Below are 8,941 nucleotides of genomic sequence, written 5' to 3' on the forward strand. Positions count from 1 at the left end.
TTCTTATAACAGACACTAGGAAAATTCAAAATAGTTTAGAGACTGAAATGTAAAAAATAAAACCACACAAATATGAAAAGAAAACAGAGATGAATTTCTTAATTACCTGAAAACGCATAAGTACTCCTAATCATGATTCAAAACACAGAGGCAAGAAGGAGAAATAGTGATAAATTTAGCTCTATGAAATTAAAACACATTTACAGTAGCAAAGTACAAAACAAATGACAATCTAGAGAAGTATATTTGTCACATGTAACAAACACAAAGAGCTAACTAATATCCTTAATTTGCAAAGGCTTCTAAAAGTGGAGAAAAGACCAACAACCTGATAGAAAAAAAAATGGGCGAGAGGTAACAACAAGAAATTATTTTAAAAAGAAACACAAATGACACTTAAACATATAACAGCATGCTCAATCTTGCTCATAAAAAGTAAACGTAAAGTAAAATCTACTCTTCTAACAAACTGGCAAAAATCCAAATAGTCTACCAGTAGCTACAACATGTACAAGGAGAAATAAACAGGTACAAAAATCCATAGAAATTCCTTCTAGTTCTTTACATGCCAGATGGAGTTGCCTGCTCTCACTTAACCAGAAGGGTAAGAAGGCTGTAAAACCCAAGATAGTAAAAATGTTTGGCTTAGAGATAATGTTGCATCACGTCCAAGACTAATTCTTTTTTTAAATGTTCAGTTTAAGTAGTAATAAAGTCAGTGGAGATGAAGTTTGGCTTTTATATAGTCAACCAACAATGATTATCTACCATATGCCTGACCCCATCTCCTTTCCCTGTTAAAATCTATATCTTTGCAGAAGCACTAATGTTATCAGCATGTCTTGGATATGCAAAGAGAAGGGGCTACTGGAGAGAACTACCCACAAGAGAAGGAGGAGAAAAGGTGCAGGAATGGACAGAAACTGGCCAATCATGAGGCTGAATAAGTGGCCCTAAGTCCTACTCTGCTGAAATATTCCTGAAAATGGTTTGAAGGCTAGAAAAATCTCTTATCAAAATTCTTCAGTGGTTGTTTCTTTCCCTCATCCTCGAAACTGAGATTATTACAATATCTTTCTTGTTTATTCAGTACCTACACCTGGGATTTCCAGGCTCCTTACAATGGCATCCATCTCTGCTGATAACCACCGTGCTTGGAACTCTAGCAAGGCTGTGGTAACCCTGGGCAACATAGTAAACAGAGGGCAAAATAGTGGCCCTCTGTTTGAAGTAGAAGCCATTTCACATTAGATGTTGCCTATGTTCCAGTGGCATATAAAATCTCACGTTAAACAAGACATCATTTTGTTGTACGTCTTTCATCATTACAGTTGGGTAAGAAGGTTGGGGAGATTTTGTCTCTCACCATCTCTCAGGAAGTTGGATGTCGACATATTAACCCCTCCCCTCTGTTACCAAGGGCGAGAGATATTGTAAGTATTCTGAAATGGGACACAGTTTGAAAAAAAAAAAAAAAAGGAAATGTTTTCTATCAAAAAACCCTACCTCAACTGGACAGATTTGGAATGCAAGGGAAGTTTCCTGAAATATGCACTTTTCTAATTCAATCTGGTACACTTGAATCAGAGATTTGCAGGATAATTGGCTCTTTTGGACATTTAAAAGCAAAATAACCAGGTTTGTTAATGGAAGATCAGGTGTTGGGTCTTTCAAAATATTATTCACAGTCATTAAAACAGTTCCAGTAAAAGCACTCCAGGACGATGTCGTGACTGTTAGGCAGCACTGTGAGATTAAACTGACAGGCATAGATAGCATCACAGGCATCTGCTGGCTGCCAGCACCAGGAGGGGAAGCTCCCAAGGCCTCCATAGGGTTTTCCAGAACTCTTGTCCAGGGCCCCATCCTTTGGCCAAGAAAAACAAAGAAGTAGGGCTTTTATGTGAACTGAAGGAGAACTTGAAAAGAAAATGCCCTAAAATATGGAATACCCTGATGGTTCCAAGTTAGATGTGTTTATGACTTTAGAATTTCTTCTTCTTTTAAGTATGGAGTCTTTCAACGGTGTGATCCCCTTGGGGCGTTAGGTGTACTTGAACTCACCCTAACAATAAAATGAAAGAACAGCCTAGCTGGAAGTCACCACTCTCAGCAGCCAAGAATAAAGGCTTTATTTTCTCCCTTGATCATTACCCAAGTTTGCTTTTGATAGATCCCACTCACCAGGGTTTGCAATATTGGCCTATTACAAGGGATGTTTATTTTCTTCCAAATGCTATCATATGCCTTAACTCCACAGTGGCAGCAAGAAAGAAATGTGTGATTGGAAACTTTAGGCACATTGCAGACATGGACGGATGATTGCCACAGAACAAAAGGAGGCGGGAAGCCAGAGCGGCGTCGCTTTTCCACTGGGGATAGAAACCCAGACAGTCCTGTGGTGAGATAAGCCCAAACAAACCTTTCTTTCAAAACACATTTTATTTTTTTAAAGAGCCATTGTAAGAGCTATTCATATGATATTTTAAAAATTTTCGTGATTTCCTCATGAGACTCATTCTCAACCATCAGAAATTCATTTTCAGGGGTTTTGTGCTGCAAGATGCAAGACACGGTTACATTAAAAACATTGTCACACTCAAGGGAAAATGCAGCAAAGTAGTTCACAAAGCCACACAGCACCATCCACTGTATAATTTTTCCATTCTCTATTACTTCCACTGATGAAGTACACTTCCTTCCTCCTTAACCACCCGGAACAGGATTATGTGTGAGACATACATCTTTTGTGACCCATAATCAGACTTCTTCTGAAAATCTTTACAATCATCTTGCCTACAAGGAGCTAGGTTAGTTTTCGTAAAAGTTACATGATGCTTTTTTAGTTGATTTAACATTTTTTTGGAAGTACCTATGATTTTTTTTTAAGAGACAGAGTATCAATCTGTTGCCCAGGCTGGAATGTAGTGGCACAGTTTTGGCTCACTGCAGCCTCAACCTCCTGGGATCAAGCCATCCTCCTGCTTCAGCCACCTGAGTAGCTGGGACCATAGGCACATGTCACCATGCCTGGAAAATTAAAAAAAAAAATTCATGGAAGTAGGGTCTCACTATGTTGCCTATGCTGGTCTTGAACTCCTGGCCTCAAGTAATTCTCCTGCCTCAGCCTCCCAGAGTGCTGAGTTTACAGGTGTGAGCCACAATGCATGGCTGTATCTATGATTTTTACTCCCTGTTCTTATGTACCTATCATTATAGGTTTAATTATAGAATACTTTAATGATGCTATGCAGAATTTGAGATTGTACTATTTGGGTTTGAAGAGGAAGAGAGTGCCAATGCATACAATTTAACAGTTCTGTAAAGATGTGCCTGCATGTGGATTTTGTTGTTGAAACAGGGAATAGAAAGGTACGAACTGGGTGGAAATTCCACCACATCCAGGAATGCAACAAGCAGCTTAAGATGAAAGAAAATTCCAAATGGCTTTGGGCATTTTTCTAGCTTTATCTCCAGTTTGATTTTTAGTGATCTGCTCATAGCTCTTAGTCATAGATATTACATCTATTCCTTTGTATAGATATTTTAGTACATTTCCTTGTAGAGGTGTTTTGTGATTTAAAAAAAGGTTAGTGCTTTATCTTTTTATTAAAAGATACGTAGTACAAAGGAAAATTGGCACTGACTGCAGACATGTTCATTGGAAACACGGTCAGGCTATTATTTCAAAGACAAAGGTGAAATCTAAGTAGATGTTTTATAGACTGTCACTTGCCAGGACATGTTACAGCTCCTCAGAAAAAACACATAAAACTGAAATCACAATTCTTTGTTTGTTCAAAAAAGATAGAAAATACATCAAAGTACATTTTTTACTGTGTTATTTCCTAAACACACGAAGTAGAATTATTCTGGCACAGAAAATATACTCCTCAATATATTTATTTGCTGGTTAAAATTCTTGCTAATTGCTTATAACAGCACACATATCATTTAGGTTCTTCAAAAATTTCATGGAAATGCATACTATGAAAAAACTATGCATGGATTTCAAACCTTGTTTACACTGAAATAAACTTGTGCTAACTTGCTATACATGTATGAATAGGATCTAGTTTGCGTTATTAAGAAGAATAAGATCTCAGTTTGAAAAGCATCCCTATCAGAGCAACATGAATTCTGCTGAACTTGAAGGAAGAACAAACACCAAATTTATGGTGAAGCTTGGGTGGAAGAATGGTGAAGTCACTGATGCTTTACAAAAAGTTTATGGGGACAATGTCACAAATAAATCAGCAGTATACAAATAGATAACTCATTTTAAGAAGGGACAAGATGATGTTGAAAATGAAGCCCACAACAGCAGACCATTCATATCGATTTGAAAGAAAAAATTCATCTTGTTTATATCCAAACTGAAGAGGACAGATGATTAGCAAATGAAACAATAGCCAACACCATAGATATCTCAAGTGATTCATCTTACACAATTCTGACTGAAAATTAAAGTTGAACAAATGTTCCACTCAATGGGTGCAAAAACATTGCACGACAGATCAGCTGCAGACAAGAGCAGAGCTTTCAATGGGAATTTTAAACAAATGGGATCAAGATCCTGAAACATTTCTTTGAACAACTGTCACAGGAGATGAAACACGGCTCTACCATGTTTGAAGTATGATCCTGAAGACAAAGCACAATCCAAGCAATGGCTACCAAGAAGTAGCAGTGGTCCAGTCAAAGCAAAAGTGGATCGGTCAAGAGCAAAGGTCATAGCAACAGTTTTTTGGGGGATGCTGAAGGCATTTTCCTTGTTGACTTTCTGGAAGGCCAAAGAATAATAACATCTGCTAATTATGAAAGTGTTTTGAGAAAGTTAGCCAATGCTTTAGCAGACATATTCCCAGAAAAGCTTCAACAGAGAATCCTTCTCCACCTCGACATGCTCCTGCCCATTCCTCTCATCAAACAAGGGCAATTTTATGAGGATTTCAATGGGAAATGATTAGGCATCTGCCTTACAGTCCTGATTGGCACTTTCTGACTTCTTTTTGTTTCCTAATCTTAAAAATATCTTTAAAGAGCACTTATTTTTCTTCAGTTAATAATGTAAAAAAGACTACATTGACATGGTTAAATTCCCAGGCCCATCAGTTTTTTAGGAATGGACTAAAATGGCTGATATCATCACTTATATAAGTGTCTTAAACTACATAGAGCTTATGTTGAGAAATCAAGTTTTTATTTATTTATTTATTTATTTATTTATTTATTTATTTATTTTTTGAGACGGAGTTTCACTCTTGTTGCCAAGGCTGGAGTACAATGGCATGATCTTGGCTCACTGCAACCTCCACCTCCTGGGTTCAAGTGATTCTCCTGCCTCAGCCTCCTAAGTAGCTGGGATTACAGGCATGCGCCACCACGCCCAGCTAATTTTGTATTTTTTAGTAGAGACAGGGTTTCTCCATGTTGGTTAGGCTGGTCTTGAACAACTGACCTCAGGTGATCCTCCTGCCTCGGCCTCCCAAACTGCTGGGATTACAGGCATGAGTCACCGTGCCTGGCCTCTATCTTTTAATTCCATTTTCCAAGAACCTTTTGAAGTCCTCTTCTATATTACAGACGAATGGTCAATGGATATTTGTTCAGCTATGTTAACCTGAATTAATTGTATCTCCAAGGAAAAGTGTTTGGGTGGAACCAGTAATGTTTTAGAAAATACCACACTGCTTTCTAAAGCACAAAAGCAAAGAAGTGCAAAGCCTGTCTTCTACAAAGTTTTTTTTAATAATATATATTTTTCAGTCAATGACAGAGAACCAATTACTAGAAGTAAATAAACTGGGACTTTTAGAAATGCGAGAGTATGAGGAATATGTACCACTCAGTCAATTGTCTTCCTGTGTGGCGGCTTGCCAGATAATAACTGGAGACATCTGGAGGCAGAGAACAAACACTTCTGCCCACTTCTCTGCTCAAACTTGAGTCATCTGTTGTTTGTACTTAGAGAGGTAAGGAGCAAAACTATCTCAAGGCAGACACTAGCTTCAGGCATTTACCTGTCCAAAGCTGAGAACCCACTGTTTCTTCACCAGTGCCTCACCCCCAACTTTGGGAGGCTAAATATTGTATATGTTTTCTTTTCCATTCATCCTCTTCACCTTGTTTCACCTGTTTGGCCTCAATCTTTCCCATGGGAAATGAATGAATGAATGAATGAATGAAAAATACAATTGAAGATCAACATCTTATTTCTAGCCTCTCTTATCTCAACTTATAGAATAGAGGGTAGGGATAGACAGCAGAGGATGGAACAGATGTGCCTTACTTTTTTCTCTTGCCTTGCAGTTGAGAATTGGGTTGTCAAGTTGAAGAAAAAGAAATTGTGTCTCCTTTCTGATTAATGATTCAGTGTTCTTCCATACTACTTTCCCAAAAAGATGGGTAGAGAACAACCCTCCAAATAAGTCCTCTTCCTAACAGTACACTCTGAACCAAAACATAGACTACTAAGAAATAAATCTCTATTATTATAAATCTTAGTTAAGAGATTGAAATAGATTTATTTAGTTTCTAATACAGAATATAAGGACCAATAGCTACAAAACAATTCAGGCAAATATAATTAAGGAAAAGATTTTGAGTGAGAAGTAGGAAGGTCCTTAGCTTTTAGGACAAAATACCATCAATCTGTCCTCCTGCTAATGATGACAGCCAAAAATGCTGTCTATTCTTTATTGATGACAACAGTACCAATTTCAGTGTCCTGGTTATTTTGACCTTATTAAAACCCAAATTACTTCAGAGAAACGATACTGAAGACTTACTATCCGGGTTGGGATCTAACACAACTATTCCATGTGAGACCCTGGTTTTCTCAATCTCAGTAATTTTCAGAAATCAGCATAGTCATTTTTCTTTTTTCCATGCACACCCCCCATCCCTTGTTTATGGATGGCAGAGGTCCAGATGGCAGTACCCAAAAAATACCAACCTGTCTCCATACTGAAGAATTATCTGGGGACAAACCGGGAGCAAAATGCCAAATAAATTAATTCCTGTGTTAATGTCTCCATCCTGTATGGGTAGCAATAAAGAACAATCCACCAGACAAACCATTGGAATGGAATTAAAAGAGCAATAAAGGCAAGTGGAAGAATAAAATTGGGAAACCAAATCCAAGATATGCTGATGGATGATAGTCTCAGCTTACAGGAAGGAGTTAGTCAGAGATATCTTGTGCATAGAGCTGAGTAAACCCTGGCTAGTGAGATGGTGGTTTTGAGGGCAGCAGTGGCAGATGTGTGGTCTAGATGGGAAAATATGATAGGAGAGATGCTCAAGCAAGGAAGGTGCGAGAAGGAGCTGATTAAGAGCTGGAGACTTGAATGAAGGAGTTAATGAAAGAGTAAGGTACTTGTGAGCAAGAAAGATACACTAAAAAAGAGATAGGAAACCTGGGCCTACCTGCGGAAATTTGTTTGAAGTTGACCATCCTTTAGGCTTGCCATACAATTGCTGTATGACTGACATAGTTCCTCATATTTGAGACAAAGTTTACTTCAATTCTTATGCAAAAGTACATTTTATTGGCTAATTAGGTTTCTACCTGCAGAGACACACAAACAAAAAAAAACCATAGTAGCAACATCTTACTGGGTTTTCTTAAATCCAACAGGTGGCTTCTTCTTGGATCTCTGAATGATGGTGAGATCAACCTCTGGGCCAGCCAAGTATGGAACTCGGTCCAAAACAACGAACTTCTTTTGCTTCATGTCAGTTCAGCTTCCTACAAACAAAATTAAAGCAGCATTGGGTTAGCAATTGGAAATGCATATCAAAGAGAAGAAGCTTAACTCAAAACAGATTTTCCTAACCATCTTTAATGTACATGTGTAGGAGGAATGCCTTCTTTATTCGTAGCAGTGCAAATGTCAGTGATTACAAACATGTGTGTGACTGTTTGCCAGCAATTTGTTCTTGCCCTTGGAGGATGAGACCCTTACGGAATCCAGGCAGAATGTGGAAGTTCCATTGGCTTTGGTGTGAAATATAGAGATATGAGTAGTGGTGACAAGAGGGGACACGGGAAAGGCCCATGGGAATAGGCCTTTGAGGGGAAGCACGCTGATCTCTTGTTCTGCGGTGCATGCTTGGGATGGTATACACATGCCTTCTCTCACTAAGACCAGGACTGCTTAAAGAAGGCAAATATAAGTAACCTTATTTGGGAGAAAAATGCATTTTCAAGGGCTGGTAAAACGATGTGGAGGAAGGGCGGATCCAGGGAGCCTTCTGATGAGTATTGTCAGGATGTCTCTTCTCTTTCAGCCACCTGGATATGTTTCACATTTTGTTTCCCAAACAAGGACTAGATTGGATCCCAGAAGGGAATGGTTTCCTTAGTATACATTCTGAATTCCTTTGTAAGGGAAAAATCCACTTCATCTGGTCTAAGAACACATAGGAACAAATGAAAATGTTGTGGCTGGAGATGTTCCTGAGTTAATATCAGGATGTTTGCCTGCTGGTTTCTGTTTTACCAAACAAAACATAGCTGCCAATTCATCCATCTGTAAAAGTGCTCCTTGTGGACTCCCTCAAGAGAAGTACTGGTTATTTTATTTGCAGAAAAGGTTTTCTTGGGAGTTGTTTACTTTCTGTGACTGAAGTGGGGAACATGAGGGTCCCTTTACTGAGCCCTCATATTCCATGTGTACTCTGTATTTTATTGAGGCTGTTGCCCGGTCAGAACAGCATCTCTCTTTTTTTGTCATTCCAAATCTTTCAGTGTCTTTAGGGCTCTGAGGGCCCTGGAGAGCCTCACCCAACCTCGCATCCTTCCATGGCTGTCCCCACCTCTGTGCACTTATGAGTCAATGTTGCAGCACTTCATTACATGCTGTTCATATTACAGCATTATAAGATTTTTTCTTTTAAAAGCCTATCCTCTTCAATCAGGTAGTAAGACCATTGT

At 38.6% G+C, this 8,941-nt stretch overlaps 1 long non-coding RNA gene across 1 annotated transcript; it reads left to right on the top strand.

Moving 5' to 3' along the window:
• The first annotated feature begins 1,217 nt into the window (after positions 1-1,217).
• Positions 1,218-7,835, top strand: LOC129485802 (uncharacterized). The gene is made up of 3 exons (XR_008658781.2): positions 1,218-1,433; positions 2,261-2,401; positions 7,643-7,835. It is a non-coding gene; the product is annotated as an uncharacterized lncRNA (long non-coding RNA).
• The last annotated feature ends 1,106 nt before the right edge of the window (positions 7,836-8,941 follow it).

This window comes from Symphalangus syndactylus, chromosome 7 (genome assembly GCF_028878055.3).
Source record: "Symphalangus syndactylus isolate Jambi chromosome 7, NHGRI_mSymSyn1-v2.1_pri, whole genome shotgun sequence".
Classification (NCBI taxonomy): domain Eukaryota; kingdom Metazoa; phylum Chordata; class Mammalia; order Primates; family Hylobatidae; genus Symphalangus; species Symphalangus syndactylus.